At 43.0% G+C, this 20,978-nt stretch overlaps 1 protein-coding gene across 1 annotated transcript in view; it reads right to left on the reverse strand.

Annotated features, from left to right (window-relative positions):
- The window catches only part of LLGL2 (LLGL scribble cell polarity complex component 2), a 174,961-nt gene extending 155,005 nt beyond the window's left edge, over nt 1-19,956 (reverse strand). Inside the window, exon 1 of the mRNA XM_082271729.1 lies at nt 19,817-19,956. The gene's annotated coding sequence lies outside the window, so the exon portion shown is untranslated. The remainder of the gene's footprint in view (nt 1-19,816) is intronic.
- Between the last annotated feature and the right edge of the window lie 1,022 nt (nt 19,957-20,978).

Raw genomic sequence — 20,978 nt, forward strand, 5'->3', positions numbered from 1 at the left:
TTCAAACCCGCCCTCAGTGTGAACGAGAGCTTACAGTGATGGTTCACATCTGTGTGTTGTATTGCAGTAAAACACAAGTGCGCTTTAAAGCATGGGGTGCCATATGAAGAAAAAAAAAAATGAATAATAATATTTGCTTTGCGTTGCAGTAGTGCATTGTAATAGTCGAATGGGCCCCGACTACAGTATGCTATAGCAATCAGCTGGAAGGTTTCAAAGACAGGCTACTAAGCAAACAAAGAAATGGCCTCTAATAGTAAAACTGATCTTCATTTTTTAACCTTTTCACCAATGTGACAGCAGTATCTGGACTGGTTGCTATGGGTTACTGCACTATGCATGACAAGTGCTCTTTCATTGGCCTTACTGCATAAAACTCTCAATTTGCATACAACATAATGAATGGTTTGAATTCTTCTCTGGTGTATACACTACACCCAATGTTTCCATAAACCCTGTATAAATGACGAGTATAAACAATGACAAGGCCCTTGTAGTTTCAGTGTTAGTAACAATCAGAGGGCGAAGAGACACTTGTCTCTTGGTATGCTACTACTCCCATTTTCTCATCAGAAATTTGCCCATGTCTATAGAAAAATTCAGTACACAAAATTACAATATCAGCTGCTGCAAACCCACAGTAACTTTCCCATTCCCAAAGGTGAATTCACATGAATTTGTTGCAGTAAATTGTTTTAACGCAGTGCACGTTAAAGCAGAATTCTGCTCCTTCACTGCAGGGAAGTGGTATCTACAAGCTCACTTGCTGGCCATTGACCTCTTCCAGGTTCTGATCCTCAGCCAATTTGATTGGCTAAACCACGCTGACATCACATTTGCGCATGTTCATCTATCTCGGCAGGTACCTAAACCCAGTGCTGTATTTTGGCCTAGGCCAACAAGGCCCAGGCCTAGGGCGGCACTTTGCAGGGGGGCAGCAAAAAAGCAGCCCCCCTCCACCTGAGACCCTTTTGACCACTGGTTGCTAGAGCTACCTCTCCCACCTCTCTCTCACCCCCTCTCTCTCACCCCCCTCTCTCTCCTCCCTCTCTTTCTCTCTCACCCCCTCTTTCCTAACCCTCCTCTCTCATCCCCCTCTCTTTTCCCCCTTCCCCCTCTCTCTTACCCCCCCTCTCTCTCACACCCCCTCTCTTTCTCTCTCTCACCCCCCCCCCTTCTCTCATCATCGCTCTCCCTTTCATCCCCCCCTTCTCTCTCTCATCTCCCCTCTCTCCCTCCCTCCCTCACCAACCCCCCTCTCTCTCTCCCTCCCTCACCCACCCCCCTCTCTCTCTTCCACCCCCTCTCACCCCCCCCCCCCTCTCATGAGATCTCAGGGGTTCATGCTGGGACTTGGAGTCCTCCAATTTTGGAGGGAGTCACATCCGTTAAAAAGGAAGGAGTGGGGCAAATTTACATAGGAGGGGAAGGGGGGCGCCCAATTTTAGTCTTGCCTGGGGCAGCACAAAACCAAAATACACCTCTGCCTAAACCGTATGCCGAGATGCACGTGTACAGTTCGGTGTACTTAAACGACAGTCGCAAAAAAAAAAAAAAAAAAAAAACACCCTAGTTTGCCAATTTAAAATGCATATTCCCACTTTCGCAGTCAAATTTGAAAGAACATGATTATACGTTTGTTGTGTTTTCCTCCATTCACACGGCATGCCAATTTTTTTTTTTCTTTTTTAGATGTTTCTCAGTAGGAGGTATCTTGGCTGACTGCAAGGTTTTTTGATCAATATCAGAATAAGTCTACCCCAAGTCTGTCCTCATTAACATGCAATGCACCAAGCCGAGCCTCTATGGCTTTTATCCTTTGTTAGGATACTCAGCGTTCAGATCTAGTTAGAATTTATAAATAACATCTGCATGCACAGTGCAGACAAGGGTTAATTATGAAAAACATCTCCCCCATCTCCTCATAAAACAAAGAGAAATAGAATGAATTTTTGCCAGAGGCCAATATTGAGCATCTAAAAAAAGGTAAGCTGCAATTAAATATTTTTTTAGGACATGTAAAATATAAAGTAGGCGTTATCCTAATTTGACTGCAAAAGTGAAAATACACTTTAAAGAGGAAGTAAACCCTCCTCGGCAAGTTGTACCTATAGGTGATCCTATGATAAGTCTTACCTATAGGTACTGTAAATATCTCCTAAACATGCACCGTTTAGGAGATATTTACCTTCGATGCATCCAGTGACGCCACTGGTGCATGCGCTATGAAGGAATGGCCGCTCGTGCCGTTTCTTCAGAGCCCCGTGCCGTGACTGTCGGCTCCCGCGGGAGTGACGTCACCGCGGCTCCGACCAATCAGATGGCTGGATGCCGCGATCCCGGAAGACTAGACATGTTGCCCGTCATAGAGGTGAGTGGACGGCACGGCGGGGGCTCGTTCTAAGGTAAGTACTGTATTTCATAATGAGCTAGTATGCGATGCATACTAGCTCATTATGCATTTCTCTTTCAGGTTGTAAAAAAAAATAAATAAAAATTTTATCGAGTTTACAACCTCTTTAACCACTTGAGTCCCATGCACCATTTTACCACAGCATTGGGATAGCGGCTATTTGCCCACTGGCTTTTTAAAACCACTATGGGGATCAGCAGCTTCTGTGGGTCCTGGCAGGGGTGGACCGCCGGCTGGTGACAGATGGCATCTAGTGCTAAGCCCAGTAGCTGAACGCTCCAAAAGGAACACTTTGTGAAAGTGAACACAGCAAGTCCATGGTGTGTTTACATTAGGAGTGTGATGACATCATGAGTGACATCACCGCACACCCATTCACTACAAAAAGGTTGAGCAGAGCGGTCATAGCTCTGCCCAGCCTTTCACACGGCAGCCAATTATTGTTCTTGAGACAGATGACTTATAGCAGCCAACAATAGATGACTAATAGCAGTAAACTACTGCTGTAGATCTACTTGGGGGTCTGGATCAGATCTCCACTGAGTAAATGAAGTATGGTTTGTGGTGGTGGGTTTTTGTAGGGGGAGTTATTTATGGTCACACTTTTTAGAAGAGAAGTATCCACATCACACCTATGCTATTCCCGCGCGGTGCGTTTTAACAGCCGATTCATTTAAGTGGGCTTCACAATGCACTGGGCTTTTAACAACACTGTGGTACCACGCAATTTGCACTGTGTTTGAGGTGCAATTAACAATACATTGACACCCACATGCAGATCGCAAGGGCAGTGCATGGCAGGGCACAAAACGTGCCTCTCATACTATTCTGGTGTGACCTGGCCCTCAATGTATTGTGGGCTGTCACAATGATGCGCTTTTGGAATTTAATTACATGAACTTGCACAATGAACTTTGAATATTAGTTTGGTTGCTCACATATCACTTAGGTGTATAAATGCACCTTTTAATCATTGCCATTATTTATTTTTTTGTGTAAGCAGTATGTATTGCAAACTACAGATACCTTATTTATGCGCCGCACATACAGTTTATCATCTTTTGAATCTCATAGATGAGCCACATTCTGCAACACAGCTGACAGGCCCATAGAGATGAATGGGGCTATGGCACAGGTGTGCACACGGAGGAGTCAATGGGGCATTTTTTTTTTTTCATTAGAAAAGAGGCTATGCAGCAGCAGGGCTGCGCAGTGAAGATCATTGGATAGGAGACTTGATAGCATGGAACTTAAGGGGATGGTGTGGTGGGAATTATTTTATTTAAAAAAGGTAAAATTATTTAACAAGGATTTTGCCAATTTTGCAAATAGCCAGCTTCCTACTAATAATAGTAAAAAAAAAAAAAAAAATACATTTAGGATTTGAAGAAAAAAAAAAAAATATATATATATTTCTTGCATATTTCTTACTACTACCATTATCTACCACCAAGGAAAAATAAAATAATCCTGTCCAAAAGATACTGATCCCGACTTTGGACCTTGACCCAGACACAAAACCAAACCCTAACCCTAACCCTGGTGCTGAACTAGATCAAAATTTATTTTTTTCCTTCATTCTTCCACACACTTGTTCTCCCTCGATCTCTGCAAGAACAGAGAAAAAGATACAATGCCCCTATCAGAAAATCTTGGCAAATACTTACAGGCGAAGGAACCATTCATTCCCCTAATAGATTTAGTTGACAGTAGGGAAAGTCCTTTTGCCAATTTTCCTACACTAGGAATATGCACTGCAGAGAGAGTCCGAAGACAAAGATCTGCCTTATGGCCCGTACACACGTACCGATTGTCGGCCGATCTTTTGTCCGGTGCTGTCGTGTTGGTTGAAAAGTGCTCAAGACTGCACACGAATTTTGTCGGCCAACAACAGCCGACTGCAGAAGTGATGTCATGTGATGGTTAACTTTCCATGTGTTTTTTCTTTTCTGAGCATGCCCAGTCTTGCTCATCTGCTTTTTGGCGGCCGAAATCTGTACTGACTGACGAACAATCGGCCGTTCTTTGTTGGCCTACAAAAATTTTATAGCCTGCACACCAGATTTTGTTCGGCCGAAAAGTCGCAGTCGGTTGTCGGAAGCATCATACTAACAAGCCTACAATCGGCCGATCGGACGTTGGCCGAATATTTACGGCCAACAATCGGTACGTGTGTACGGGCCATAAGACTAGATCAGGATTGCTGCTTCTTGAGCAGTCTGACATTATTAACCCTACTGGATGGTTAATGTATGCCACTGCCGTGGCATTGTCCTACTGCATCCTGATGGGGAGACCCTGAAGGCAGACAGACCCAGTTGCCTGAAGCTCCAAGATGTTGATCGGCAGCTTCCTCTCCTGCCCAATAAGCTGCAGTCAGTCATCAAAACCTTTAAGTCTTTAGAAAGAATGACTTTCCGGGATCCAGCATCTGAGTGGAAATCCACCATTCCATCGCCAAACTGTTCTTGGGAGCCAGATGCATTTGGCAGAGACAAAGACTTTGAATATTTGTCCCATACTGACAGGATATGGAGTTGCAATGCCCTGAAGGGAGACTGGGCATATAGCACTGCATCGAAGGCAGCTACTATCTTACCCAACGCCCTTATGCAGACACAAATCAAGGGACTTTCCAGCGACTTCACCTGGGAGTGAAGAGACAAACTTCTCCTGTGAAAGCAGAATTTAGCCTTTGCCGTGTTCAGTGATGTACCAATTAGGAAAAAACAGTGCCTAGTACTTTTCCCGGCACAGCAGGCTTCAATGCAAACTACTGCATCTTAATATCCCTGCAGTGAATAGAACTAGGGATGCACCGATACCATTTCTTTACGACAAGAACCGATAAAAAAAAAAAAAAAAAAAATTTTTTAGTACTCATCGATACCTACCGCAACGTTTTTTTGTTTATTGCAGACAGCAATGGTACAAAGGATTGAAAATGTAATAAATATATATATATATATATATATATATATATATATATATATATATATATATATATATATATATATATTATATATACACACACACACACACACACACACACATATACATACACACATACAGTGGGGATCGAAAGTTTGGGCACCCCAGGTAAAAATTTGTATTAATGTGCATGAAGAAGAAAAGGAAAGATGGAAAAATTTCCAAAAGGCATCAAATTACAGATTAGACATTCTTATAATATGTCAACAAAAGTTAGATTTGAGAAATTCCTGGATTATTAGTTTTACTACACTTTTTAATATCCGATTTTGGTAATTATTTTAATAAGTTTAATCACTGTCACCATTTTCAGTTATTGGTGTTTGATATTACATCACCTATTTTGCACTTAGCACCTTATTTATGTACTGATGCATTTATTTTCACTTTATTTATTTGAAATTATCTAAATTATGTTTTCACCACATGTTGGAGATTTGTTGTGATTGAGAAAATTTATATACCTGCACCTGCTTTATACTTTTATATCACATTATGGATATTTATTGATTTTAGAATATCACATCATTATTTTATAATTTTGGACACTTTGAATTGCAATTATTTATTGAGTGGTCCATCATTTTAAGGATTAGAGCGCTGATTCTCTCTATTTTACAAAAGTTTGATTTTATTTCCATCATTGACACTTTAAAAATAACAGAAAACAAAAAAATGGCGTCTGCAAAGGTTTGGGCACCCTGCAGAGTTAATATCTTGTACTGCCCCCTTTGGCAAGTATCACAGCTTGTAAACGCTTTTTGTAGCCAGCCAAGAGTCTTTCAATTCTTGTTTGAGGTATCTTTGCCCATTCTTCCTTACAAAAGTCTTCCAGTTCTTTGAGATTTCTGGGCTGTCTGTCACGCACTGCTCTTTTAAGGTCTATCCATAGATTTTCAATTATGTTGAGGTCAGGAGATTGTGAAGGCCATGGCAAAACCTTCAGTTTACGCCTCTTGATGTAATCCCCTGTGGATTTTGAGGTGTGTTTAGGATCATTATCCATTTGTAGAAGCCATCCTCTCTTTATTTTAGTTTTTTCACAGATGGCATCAAGTTACCATCCAAAATTTGCTGAAATTTTATTGAATCCATTTTTCCTTCTACTCGTGAGATGTTCCCTGTGCCACTGACTGCAATACAACCCCAAAGCAAGATTGATCCACCCCCATGCTTAACAGTTGGACAGAGGTTCTTTTCATTAAATTCTGTGCCCCTTCTTCTCCAAAGGTACCTTTGCTCATTCCGGCCAAAAAGTTCAATTTTAACCTCATCGGTCCACAGAACTTGTTTCCAAAATGCATCAGGCTTCTCTATATGTTCATTTGCAAAGTTCAAACGCTGATTTTTGTGGTGAGGATGTATAGAAGAGGTTTTCTTCTGATGACTCTTCCATGAAGACCATATTTGTACAAGTATCTCTTTATAGTGGAATAGTGTACCACAACTCCAGTGTCTGCCAGATCTTTCTGGAGGGATCGTGCAGTCAAACGTGGGTTTTGAATTGTTTTTCCCACAATCCTGCGAGCTGTTCTGTCTGATATTTTTCTTGGTCTTCCAGATCTTGCTTTAACTTCCACTGTTCCTGATGACTGCCATTTCTTAATTACATTCCAAACAGAGTATATTGACATCTGAAAACGCTTTGCTATCTTCTTATAGCCTTCTCCAGCTTTGTGAGCGTCAACTATTTTCAGTTTCAGTTTTCTAGACAACTGCTTAGAAGATCCCATGGTGCCGATTGTTGGGGCAAGGTCTGAGTCTGGGCATTTAAAACCTTTGAGATTGACATCACCTGGTCTTCCCAGACGATGATTGATAACAATCCATGACAATGGCAGATCTCAGCCTTGCAAAGGTGGCAGTGCATGCTATAAATTCTGCAGGGTGCCCAAACTTTTGCAGACACCATTTTTTTTGTTTTCTGTAATTTTGAAAGGGTCAATGATGCAAATAAAATCTAACTTTTGTTGACATATTATAAGAATGTCTAATCTGTAATTTGATGCCTTTTGGAGATTTTTCCATCTCTCCTTGGCTTCTTTATGCACATTAATACAAATTTTTACCTGGGGTGCCCATACTTTCGATCCCTAGTGTGTGTTATATATATATATATATATATATATATATTTTTTTTTTTTTTTTTTTTTAATTTTGCGCTTTTTTTCAATGTGAAATGTGTAAATGGTTTAACAAAAAAAAAAAAAGTTTTAAATTATTGATAGTTTATAAAGCAGAGGTGGAAAAAAAAAATCAGCAGAAAAATAATTAAATGGAAAAAAGGAGAATAAGGAGTTAATTACAGCTGATAAAAAAAAAAAAAAACCCACACACTTTGACAGGTTGCTTTAAAAACTGACTTCATCTGCAGATGGAAGTTCATCCCTTTGATCTGTAGATGAATTAACAGAAAGACAAAAGAGGAACAAATGTTTCTTTTTATCTGTTTCAGCAGGTGAGCAATGTTGTTTATAAACATTGCTTGGCTGTTTTTTTTTTTTTTTTTTGACAGGTCCAATTGGGACTTTGTTTACACTATAGCTGTCAACAGGGGAACCCCACTGACAGCTAAATGAGTCATCAGTTATGCGGAGGCCCCGCTCTTTAACAAGCAAGAATTGTTGGGTTTTTTTTCCCACATTTCAGCTCTCAGTGGGGGAATCCCGCTGACAGCTAAAAGGAACTAGCATGAAAGGATTGGTATCAGGCATTGGAGCATTTGCAGGAGTACTGATATTGTGCAAATGCATAGTATCGGCAGTTCGGCACAGATACCGGTATCGGTGCAACCCTAGATAGATCAGTATTGAACTGTCACTCACTGGGACTGGCATGTTGGCATTGTCTTCCTGGGCATGCAAGCAGCCTTGAGATCAGCACAGGTCTCTGGTGTGAAGGAGCCCTAAAGAGTTGTTAAAAATGTTGTGTGTCAAATATTCTACGTAGGTCACATTTTTAAATTTCTTTTACTATATCTACTTACTGATTTTGCTGATGTAGAATTTATCAGGGGTTTCCCTGAGGTAAAAGGGTTGACAATCGGTCTACTTATTCAGCCTTTCAACCAGAGTGCCTTGGCAAAATGCCTAAAAATTACCCATAAAATGTATACCAGCTAGCAGGTGGATCAAGCCTGCCTTTTAGTTACACAAAGCTACAGGGTGCACCATTTTAACCTTCCAGCCACCGGCATCCTAACAACTAGTCATGTCATCAGTGTTAATAAGAAGGGTGTTGATAGTGTTGATAGTCTGCACAGTATCCTTGTTTGCCCCTCCCCTGCCCAGCATCCTTGTTTGCCCCTCTCTGTCAACACTGGGGTCAAATTAGCTTAGTGATGGGGAGAAACTGAGGGAGAGGAGAAACACTGGTTTACTAGTCGGTACTAGTGTGCAAAAGTGTATTTGCTTTGCAAGAATCATTCACCTCTAGCGTTGGGTGTCCTACGTGTGTCGATGCTGCCGCATTATGTACAGTGGGTACGGAAAGTATTCAGACCCCCTTAAATTTTTCACTCTTTGTTATATTGCAGCCATTTGCTAAAATCATTTAGGTTCATTCTTCTTCCTCATGAATGTACACATAGCACCCCATACTGACAGAAAAACACAGAATTGTTGACATTGTTGCAGATTTATTAAAAAAGAAAAACTGAAATATCACATGGTCCTAAGTATTCAGACCCTTTGCTGTGACACTCATATATTTAACTCAGGTGCTTTCCATTTCTTCTGATCATCCTTGAGATGGTTCTACACCTTCATTTGAGTCCAGCTGTGTTTGATTATACCGATTGGACTTGATTAGGAAAGCCACACACCTGTCTATATAAGACCTTCCAGATCACAATGCATGTCAGAGCAAATGAGAATCATGAGGTCAAAGGAACTGCCTGAAGAGCTCAGAGACAGAATTGTGGCAAGGCACAGATCTGGCCAAGGTTACAAAAAGATTTCTGCTGCACTTAAGGTTCCTAAGAGCACAGTGGCCTCCATAATCCTCAAATGGAAGACGTTTGGGACGACCAGAACCCTTCCTAGAGCTGGCCGTCCGGCCAAACTGAGCTATCGGGGGAGAAGAGCCTTGGTGAGAGAGGTATAGAAGAACCCAAAGATCACTGTGGCTAAGCTCCAGAGATGCAGTCAGGAGATGGGAGAAAGTTGTAGAAAGTCAACCATCACTGCAGCCCTCCACCAGTCGGGGCTTTATGGCAGAGTGGCCCGACGGAAGCCTCTCCTCAGTGTAAGACACATGAAAGCCCGCATGGAGTTTGCTAAAAAAACACCTGAAGGACTCCAAGATGGTGAGAAATAAGATTCTCTGGTCTGATGAGACCAAAATAGAACTTTTTGGCCTTAATTCTAAGCGGTATGTGTGGAGAAAACCAGGCACTGCTCATCACCTGTCCAATACAGTCCCAACAGTGAAGCATGGTGGTGGCAGCATCATGCTGTGGGGGTGTTTTTCAGCTGCAGGGACAGGACGACTGGTTGCAATCGAGGGAAAGATGAATGCGGCCAAGTACAGGGATATCCTGGACAAAAACCTTCTCCAGAGTGCTCTGGACCTCAGACTGGGCCGAAGGTTTACCTTCCAACAAGACAATGACCCTAAGCACACAGCTAAAATAACGAAGAAGTGGCTTCACAACAACTCCGTGACTGTTCTTGAATGGCCCAGCCAGAGCCCTGACTTAAACCCAATTGAGCATCTCTGGAGAGACTTAAAAATGGCTGTCCACCAACGTTTACCATCCAACCTGACAGAACTGGAGAGGATCTGCAAGGAGGAATGGCAGAGGATCCCCAAATCCAGGTGTGAAAGACTTGTTGCATCTTTCCCAAAAAGACTCCTGGCTGTATTAGATCAAAAGGGGGCTTCTACTAAATACTGAGCAAAGGGTCTGAATACTTAGGACCATGTGATATTTCAGTTTTTCTTTTTTAATAAATCTGCAACAATGTCAACAATTCTGTGTTTTTCTGTCAGTATGGGGTGCTATGTGTACATTCATGAGGAAGAAGAATGAACCTAAATGGTTTTAGCAAATGGCTGCAATATAACAAAGAGTGAAAAATTTAAGGGGGTCTGAATACTTTCCGTACCCACTGTATAACTATTAGAATAGTTTACATTTTAGAATGGGGTGCCTTAAGACTGTCTATAATTTTTAAGGGGTGCCTCTAGAATTCACATTATTTTAAAGGGTGCCTTGACTGAAAAAAAAAAAAAAAAAAAGGTTGAGAAATACCATCCAAAGTCACAAGAAAAAAAAAAAAAAAAACACCTTCATGGCAAATTGTCAAGATGATATTTTCGGTTACCAAAATAATAAAAAAAAAATTATAATATATATTATATATATATATATATATATATATTTTATGAGCTTGACAGTGCCAGATATAGTCACAGGGCATTAAATCAGAATGCTTGCAAGTCAGTGGCGACTGATTGATAGTCAGTGTACAATAATCAATCGTTACATCATAGGACACAACAGATCAAATTATGTTATTTGGAGAAGGGGGGGGGGGGAAACAGCTTTAGGTATAAGAAACATTCTGAAAATACATGCCACAAAATAGCTGCCAAAGACTTATTTTTGTCGGTAACAAAAAGTGGGCTCCACATGCATGCATTGGAAAACAAAACGCGGCAGCTCAAAATCCAATAAAGAGAAAAAAAAAAAAAAAAAGAAGAAGATGGAAAAGCACAGACAATAGGAGAGTCGGACAGTGAAGACAAAGCAAGCCATACACTAGAAGGATTTTGTGCAAATACTGTGTACATTTTTTGAATTGTTAGTGGGGTAAAACTGATGTTTGATTATTTTATTCTGATCAATGTGAGATTCAATTAAAACAAGCAAATCCACACACAATTGACTATCCATAACTTCCCATTTGGATTCAATCAAACCAACAGGGGCCTTACAACTTTAATAAATGGTTGATTTCATTCCCTCTGATCAATATACTGCATATGGGGAGGTGGATTTGGATCAATAGATAAGATACAATCTAAGGTTATTGATCCCATCACTGCTTACACCTGGAAATAAAGATTTTGCTTTGTTCTTCAGCACTGAGAGATACTTTGCTTGGATCATGAAATGACATGATTGGAACAGAGATAAAATCAATAACTTAAAAGGATAGCATGTTACACCTGTATTTACAGTATAACATGTTTTAGCAACCCCCCTCCCCCATGACAGCAGGCAGGGGGTTCCTCTTTGAAAACTGACATCAATGCAGCCGTGTGGGCATCTACTTGTACAGCCATGCCATTCATTTACAGAGATCTGCAAATGAAGAAATGACAAGTCTTGTCTGCCAACAACATCAGCTGGACTTGTAGTTCTCAATGGACTATGGAGTTGATTTACTAAAGACAAATATACTGTGCACTGCAAGTGCAGTTGATTTAGATCCAAGTAGGGGTGATTTCTATCATCCAATCATCATGTGCAAGAATTTTTTTTTTTCTTCCTTGCATGCGATTGAGTATTCTCTGCAAAGTTAAGCTTTACCTCATTTACTAAGCTCTGGAGCAACTGCACAGTGTATTTGCCTTTAGTAACTCAACCCCTATGAGTACACTGATCATAACACTCGTAGTCCATTCACTCTTCCTCCAGCTTTCAAAGACCATAGAGAGATACGGGCAGAGAGCTAAAGAATGTGACTGCAGGATCCTGACATCACACCCGCCATTCATTGAATGCAGATGCAATACTTTGCAGGTTCCTCTATAAACAAAATAACAAAAGCACATTTTTTTACCTGTAAAATACATGCATTTAATAATTTGTACTTAAAGGTGAACTTAGCCTTTAGAGTGGTTCTAACCACAAAACAGAGCTGCCCGATTCTGGATAAAATGAGAATCAAAATTTCTTTGCTTAGAATAAAGATCACGATTTTCAGCGTAACATCTTTCACATTATACAAAAAAATTGGGCTAACTTTACTGTTTAGTTTTTTTTAATTCATTAATGTGTATGTTTTCCCCAAAAAAAACTGCGTTTGAAAGACTTCTGTGCAAATACAGTGTGACGTAAAAGATTGCAACAATCGCCATTTTATGCTCTAGAGCACAGGTGTCAAACACAGGGCCCACAGGCCGAATGCAGCCCCCCCCCCCCCCCCAGGCCATTTTATGTGACCCTCGCACATCTCCTGCAGCTGCGAGTCCCCCCTTGTATCTGCCCCCACCTTGTCTCAGTAGTCAGCAACAGAGAGGACAGAACTCCTTTGCCAGATCCTGTTCTCTGTGCTGCTGCAGAAAGGCTCATCTGTGCCACCCCCCTTCTCAGCAGTCTGCAGCAGAGAGGAGGGCAGAACTCCTCCTGCAGATCCTGCCCCTCTCTGTGCTGCTACAACGCCATCTTGTCTCTGCCTCCCCTTGGCTCAGCATTCAGCAGACTCTGTAAGCTGACTCCAGCCCTCCTCTGGTCCTCCTCCAGACCTTTCACTTTTCTTCCCAGATCCACACACATCATCTTCCTGGCAGTAGCACAAGGTAAGGGGGTGCATTGTTATGTAAGGAAGGGTGGGTGACTCTTGACTTATGATGGTGGGGGGGCTCTTGACATCTCATGTAAGGGGGCGTGGGGTCCTCTGGACATCTAATCTTACAGCTACAACCAGCCCTTCGAGGGCAACCATAATGCTGATGCGGCCCGCAAAGAAATTGAGCTCGACACCCCTGCTCTAGAGTCTCTGCTATATGATGTTTGGGGGTTCTAAGTAATTTTCTTTCTAGCAAAATATACTGATTTTAATTTGTAAGCAACAAGTGTCAGAAAAAGGCTTAGTCTTTAAGAGGTTAACTGCCCTCACTAAGGCCCTTGTCACACATGCGGACCGTTCAGATCCACCTGTCAGTTTTTCAGGCAGATCTGAACGGTCCCCCCATGCATCTCTATGGGGCATTGGATGTCAGCGGAGACATGTCCACTGACATCCGATCCTGTCCGTCAAATCTGGACGTACGGAAACCCTATTTTCCATCCGTCCAACGGATCAGATGAGAGCGCACAGGCGGTCCCATTCTCACCCGATTCCCCCATAGAGAACAGGGGGGACCTGACAGCTCTGTCTCTGCACACAGCGTGGAGACACAGCTGCCATCCGCCTGCTCAGCGGGGATCGGCGAGTCAATCCCCCTCTGAGAAAAACAGAGCCTGCCGACGGACTCCCTGTGTCAAAGGGGCCTTACAGACGAAGTTCATTCTTTTGAGCTAAAAGAAGGAAAAGATACATTGTAAAACATTGTGTTTATAGTTATCTCACAACCTTAACAATGTTGATAAACATTTGCCCAGAGGCTTTTTTTTTTTTTTTTTGACAGCTGTGAGTGAGCAGAGAACAGCTTTGTAAGAATCAAAGACATGCTGTTTTGAGATCATGGGGGGGGGGGGGGGGGGGTGAATCGAGAGAGATTGTGTTTAACGATTATTAGTGCAGCCCTACAACAAAATGTATTTTTACCTTGATGCGTTCCCTGCCATTGGCTACTGTTAAATCCTGTGAGCTGGGGGTGTGGCCGAGCTGTGCGGTGTGTGTCAATGGACGTACATAGCCAGGCTCAGGGAACAAGACTATATGCGTGCAGCCATAGGAAGAGACTTCCTATGGTGGCATATAGAGAAGAGGAGGAGCCTGGAGAAGAGGAGGTTCCAGGCTGCTCTGTGCTAAACCAGCACACAGAGCAGGTAAATATACCATGTTTATTATTTTAATTAAATATAAAATACCTTTTACAATTGCTTTAAGAAAAAAAAAAAAAAAAAAAAGGTATTAAAAAAAAAAAAAAAAATACCACTACTTGTTCTACCCCCCCCCCCCCCCCCCAAAATCACTAAACACTTAACAGACTCCTCCACCAATCCAGTGCCTTCCAGTCTGCAGCCCTGCTCTTCCCTCTACCTGCTTTCACATGAGACACGGAGCAATTGGAGCTATTGGCTCCTGCTAATGTCAGTTAAATCCTGTGAGGAGGGAATGGGGGCGGGGATGACTGAAGCTGTGTGTGTCTATGGACATACACAGCCTGGCTCATGCCCAGCACACAGCTTGCTGAGGGGGGCACCTGCCTGAGAAGAACTGGGACTGCTCTGTGCAACATTACACACAGCAGGTAAGTAAAACTTGATTTTTATTATTATTTTTTTTTTTTTTTTTTTAATAAAAAATTAAACACACACACAGCTCAAAAAAATGAGAGGAACACTTTGAAAACACATCAGATCTCAATGGAGAAAAATATAATGCTGGATATCTATACTGGTATGGACTGGGTAATGTGTTAGGATCTATACTGGTATGGACTGGGTAATGTGTTAGGATCTATACTGGTATGGACTGGGTAATGTGTTAGGATCTATACTGGTATGGACTGGGTAATGTGTTAGGAAGGAAAGGATGCCACATCGTTTGATGGAAATGAAAAGGATCAACCTACAGAGGGCTGAATTCAAAGACACCCCGAAAATCAAAGTGAAAAATGATGCAGCAGGCTAGTTCATTTTGCTGAAATTCCATTACAGCAACTTAAAATGGTACTCAGTAGATGGTATGGCCCCCACATGTTTGTATGCATGCCTGACAACGTCAGGACTTGCTCCTAATGAGATGATGGATGGTGTCCTGGGGTATTTGCTCCCAGATCTGGACCAGGGCATCACTGAGCTCCTGAACAGACCTGGCGGTTTCAGATGGACCAAAACATAATGTCCCAGAGGTGTTCTATTGGATTTTAGTCAGGCGAGCGTGGGGGCCATTCAATGGTATCAATTCCTTCATCCTCCAGGAACTGGCTGCACGAGGTCGGGCATTCCCATGCACCAGGAGGACCCACTGCACCAACCTAGGGACTGACAATGAGTCCAAAGATTTAATCCCGATACCAAATAGCAGTCAGGGTGCCGTTGTCTAGTCTGTAGAGGTCTCTTCATCCCTTCATGGATATTCCTCCCTAGACCATCACTGACCCACCACCAAACTGGTCATGCTGAACTACATTATTACAGGCAGCATAATGTTCTCTACAGCTTCTCCAGACCCTTTCACGTCTGTCACATGTGCTCTGGGTGAACCTGCTCTCATCTTTGGAAAGCACAGAGCGCCAGTTGCGGACCTGCCAATTCTGGGGTTCAATGGCAAATGCCAATCGAGCTCCACAATGCTGGGCAGTGAGCACAGGGACCATTAGAGGACATCGGGCCCTCAGGCCACCCTCATGAAGTCTGTTTCTGATTGTTTGGTCAGAGATATTCACACCAGTAGCCTGCTGGAGGACATTTTGTAGGGCTCTGGCAGTGCTCATCCTGTTCCTCCTTGCACAAAGGAGCAGATACCGGTCCTGCTGATGGGTAAGGACCTTCTAGAGCCCCACCCATCTCTCCTAGAGTAACTGCCTGTCTCCTGGAATCTCCTCCATGGTCTTGAGACTGTGGTGGGAGATACAGCAAACCTTCTGGCAATGGCACTTATTGATGTGCCAACCTGGAGGAGTTGGACTGCCTGTGTAACCTCTATAGGATCCAGGTATCCCCTCATGCTACCAGTAGTGACACTGACCCTAGCCAAATGCAAAACTAGTGAAAAACAGTCAGAAAAAAAATGAATAGGGACAGGGAAAAAAAATGGCAGTGGCCTCCACCTGCAAAACCATTCCAGTTTTAGAGGTTGTTTCAATGTTTCCCATCTAGTGCACCTGTTAATTCCAATTAACACCAAAGCAGCTGAAAAGAACAACCCCCTCTGCTACTTGCCTGACCAGATCAATATCCCAGGAGATTAATTGACTTGATGAGGAGTGGTAGCAGTACACAGGGTAATGTAGTATACAGGAGTGGTGGTGGTAGTAGTACACAGGGTAATGTAGTATACAGGAGTGGTGGTGGTAGTAGTACACAGGGTAATGTAGTATACAGGAGTGGTGGTGGTAGCAGTACACAGGGTAATGTAGTATACAGGAGTGGTGGTGGTAGCAGTACACAGGGTAATGTAGTATACAGGAGTGGTGGTGGTAGCAGTACACAGGGTAATGTAGTATACAGGAGTGGTGGTGGTAGCAGTAGTATACAAGAGGAGTGGTAGTATACAGGAGTGGGAGTGGTAGTAGTATACAGGGTAATGTAGTATACAGGAGTGGTGGTGGTAGTATACAGGAGTGGTAGTAGTACACAGGGTAATGTAGTATACAGGGTAATGTAGTATACAAGAGTGCTGGTGGTAGTAGTAGTATACAAGAGGAGTGGTAGTAGTACACAGGGTAATGTAGTATAAAAGGAGTGGTGGTGGTAATAGTAGTATACAGGGTAATGTAGTATACAGGAGTGGTGGTGGTAGTAGTATATAAAAGAGGAGTGGTAGTAGTATACAGAAGGAGTGGTAGTAGTATACAGAAGGATTGGTGGTGGTAGTAGTGGTAGTAGTATACAGGGTAATGTAGTATACAAGGTTATGTAGTATACAGGAATGGTGGTAGTAGTATATAAGAGGAGTGGTAGTAGTATATAAGAGGAGTGGTAGTAGTAGTATATAAGAGGAGTGGTAGTAGTAGTAGTATACAGGAATGGTGGTAGTAGTATATAAGAGGAGTGGTAGTAGTATACAGGAATGGTGGTGGTAGTAGTATATAAGAGGAGTGGTAGTAGTAGTATACAGGAATGGTGGTAGTAGTAGTATATAAGAGGAGTGGTAGTAGTATACAGGAATGGTGGTGGTGGTGGTAGTAGTAGTATATAAGAGGAGTGGTAGTAGTAGTATACAGGAATGGTGGTAGTAGTAGTATATAAGAGGAGTGGTAGTAGTATACAGGAATGGTGGTGGTGGTGGTAGTAGTAGTATATAAGAGGAGTGGTAGTAGTAGTATACAGGAATGGTGGTAGTAGTAGTATATAAGAGGAGTGGTAGTAGTATACAGGAATGGTGGTGGTGGTGGTAGTAGTAGTATATAAGAGGAGTGGTAGTAGTAGTATACAGGAATGGTGGTGGTGGTAGTAGTAGTATATAAGAGGAGTGGTAGTAGTAGTATACAGGAATGGTGGTAGTAGTAGTATATAAGAGGAGTGGTAGTAGTAGTATACAGGAATGGTGGTGGTGGTAGTATATAAGAGGAGTGGTAGTAGTAGTATACAGAAGGAGTGATGGTGGTAGTAGTATATAAGAGGAGTGGTAGTAGTAGTAGTATACAGGAATGGTGGTAGTAGTATATAAGAGGAGTGGTAGTAGTATACAGGAATGGTGGTGGTAGTAGTATATAAGAGGAGTGGTAGTAGTATACAGGAATGGTGGTGGTAGTAGTAGTATATAAGAGGAGTGGTAGTAGTAGTATACAGGAATGGTGGTGGTAGTAGTAGTATATAAGAGGAGTGGTAGTAGTAGTATACAGGAATGGTGGTGGTAGTAGTAGTATATAAGAGGAGTGGTAGTAGTAGTATACAGGAATGGTGGTGGTGGTAGTATGTAAGAGGAGTGGTAGTAGTAGTATACAGAAGGAGTGATGGTGGTAGTAGTATATAAGAGGAGTGGTAGTAGTAGTATACAGGAATGGTGGTGGTAGTAGTAGTATATAAGAGGAGTGGTAGTAGTAGTATACAGGAATGGTGGTGGTGGTAGTATATAAGAGGAGTGGTAGTAGTAGTATACAGAAGGAGTGATGGTGGTAGTAGTATATAAGAGGAGTGGTGGTAGTAGTAGTATACAGTAATGGTGGTGGTGGTGGTGGTAGTGGTAGTAGTAGTATATAAGAGGAGTGGTAGTAGTAGTATACAGGAATGGTGGTGGTGGTAGTATATAAGAGGAGTGGTAGTAGTAGTATACAGAAGGAGTGATGGTGGTAGTAGTATACAAGAGGAGTGGTAGTAGTAGTATACAGGAATGGTGGTGGTGGTAGTAGTATATAAGAGGAGTGGTAGTAGTAGTATACAGGAATGGTGGTAGTAGTATATAAGAGGAGTGGTAGTAGTATACAGGAATGGTGGTAGTAGTAGTATATAAGAGGAGTGGTAGTAGTATACAGGAATGGTGGTAGTAGTAGTATATAAGAGGAGTGGTAGTAGTAGTATACAGGAATGGTGGTAGTAGTATATAAGAGGAGTGGTAGTAGTAGTATACAGGAATGGTGGTAGTAGTATATAAGAGGAGTGGTAGTAGTAGTATACAGGAATGGTGGTAGTAGTATATAAGAGGAGTGGTAGTAGTAGTATACAGGAATGGTGGTAGTAGTATATAAGAGGAGTGGTAGTAGTAGTATACAGGAATGGTGGTGGTGGTAGTATATAAGAGGAGTGGTAGTAGTAGTATACAGAAGGAGTGATGGTGGTAGTAGTATATAAGAGGAGTGGTGGTAGTAGTAGTATACAGTAATGGTGGTGGTGGTGGTGGTAGTGGTAGTAGTAGTATATAAGAGGAGTGGTAGTAGTAGTATACAGGAATGGTGGTGGTGGTAGTATATAAGAGGAGTGGTAGTAGTAGTATACAGAAGGAGTGATGGTGGTAGTAGTATACAAGAGGAGTGGTAGTAGTAGTATACAGGAATGGTGGTGGTGGTAGTAGTATATAAGAGGAGTGGTAGTAGTAGTATACAGGAATGGTGGTAGTAGTATATAAGAGGAGTGGTAGTAGTATACAGGAATGGTGGTAGTAGTAGTATATAAGAGGAGTGGTAGTAGTATACAGGAATGGTGGTAGTAGTAGTATATAAGAGGAGTGGTAGTAGTAGTATACAGGAATGGTGGTAGTAGTATATAAGAGGAGTGGTAGTAGTAGTATACAGGAATGGTGGTAGTAGTATATAAGAGGAGTGGTAGTAGTAGTATACAGGAATGGTGGTAGTAGTATATAAGAGGAGTGGTAGTAGTAGTATACAGGAATGGTGGTAGTAGTATATAAGAGGAGTGGTAGTAGTAGTATACAGGAATGGTGGTGGTAGTATATAAAAGAGGAGTGGTAGTAGTAGTATACAGGAATGGTGGTGGTAGTAGTATATAAGAGGAGTGGTAGTAGTAGTATACAGGAATGGTGGTGGTAGTATACAGAAGGAGTGATGGTGGTGGTAGTAGTAGTAGTAGTATATAAGAGGAGTGGTAGTGGTGGTATACAGGGTAATGTATATAGAAGTCAGTCAGTCTCCATCTCTCTCATACAGAGAGTGAACTTAGGCCCCGCCCCGGGTACACACCTGTTGTCTGAATGCAGAGCGGTGTGCCGTGTTGGCCGGATTACACCCCGGCTCCGTCCACCTCACACCTGTCCTATCACCCCGGAGCACCGTACACAGACCCCCAGCGGGCACTCACCGCTCTGCAGCCTACCATCACTGCCCTGCACCCCCGTCCCTACACATCACCGGGCCACCCATACCCACACAGCCAGCCGCACACCTCCTCACCTGCCCCGTGTCCGCTGTCTCCCCTGATCCGTGTCCCGCGGGAGGCGCCTGGGCCGCAGCCGCTTCCTGGTTCTCTCAGCCAGGGGCCGGCTTATTACATATTCATAACACCCTCATACCGGGGAGCCAATAAAAAAGAGGGTCTGTAGCTCTAAGACCACGCCCAGTATGGCTGGATGACGTTCAATGTCTGTAGTCCCGCCCACAGCTCATGAATAATGTGTGATGAGCAGTTCGGTCCTGATTCCTCCGCGCACCTGGCTCACCTGTGTACAATGCTGGGAGGACCCGCCCGTAACACTCCGCCATGCAGAAAAATAAACCCTGACTGCAGGGTGAGGGGCCCCATAGACCGGGCTCATACACAGGACACAGATCGCCGTGTGCTCGGACATCCTTCTTATAGGGGCATTACTTTACATGCCTTCCTATTCTAATGGGTGCAAAGTATGGGGCTTCCTGAATTCCTCCACTGATCTCCTAAATCACAACTACTAATACAATCATGTCAGTACAACCAGTGGCGGCTGGTGCTCAAATTTTTTGGGGGGGCGCAAACAGAAAAATGTAATAGGCATTGCTTTGCGGCAAAAAACACTGTAAAAAATTGCGTGACTTTGAGGTCGCAAAAGTGTGAAAGGGGCCTTCAGTAAATATGGTATAGTGTGCCCCCTTTCAATGCACAGTGACCAGCGTGCCCCCTTTCAATGCACAGTGACCAGTGTGCCCCCTTTCAATGCACAGTGACCAGCGTGCCCCCTTTCAATGCACAGTGACCAGCGTGCCCCCTTTCAATGCACAGTGACCAGCGTGCCCCCTTTCAATGAAGAGAGACCAGCGTGCCCCCTTTCAATGCAGAGTGACCAGCGTGCCCCCTTTCAATGCAGAGTGACCAGCGTGCCCCCTTTCAATGCACAGTGACCAGCGTGCCCCCTTTCAATGCAGAGAGACCAGCGTGCCCCCTTTCAATGCAGAGAGACCAGCATGCCCCCTTTCAATGCAGAGAGACCAGCATGCCCCCTTTCAATGCAGAGAGTCCAGCATGCCCCCTTTCAATGCAGAGTGACCAGCGTGCCCCCTTTCAATGCAGAGAGACCAGCATGCCCCCTTTCAATGCAGAGTGACCAGCGTGCCCCCTTTCAATGCACAGTGACCAGCGTGC

The sequence above is a fragment of the Pelophylax lessonae genome (genome assembly GCF_965119305.1).
Source record: "Pelophylax lessonae genome assembly, chromosome: 11".
NCBI lineage: Eukaryota > Metazoa > Chordata > Amphibia > Anura > Ranidae > Pelophylax > Pelophylax lessonae.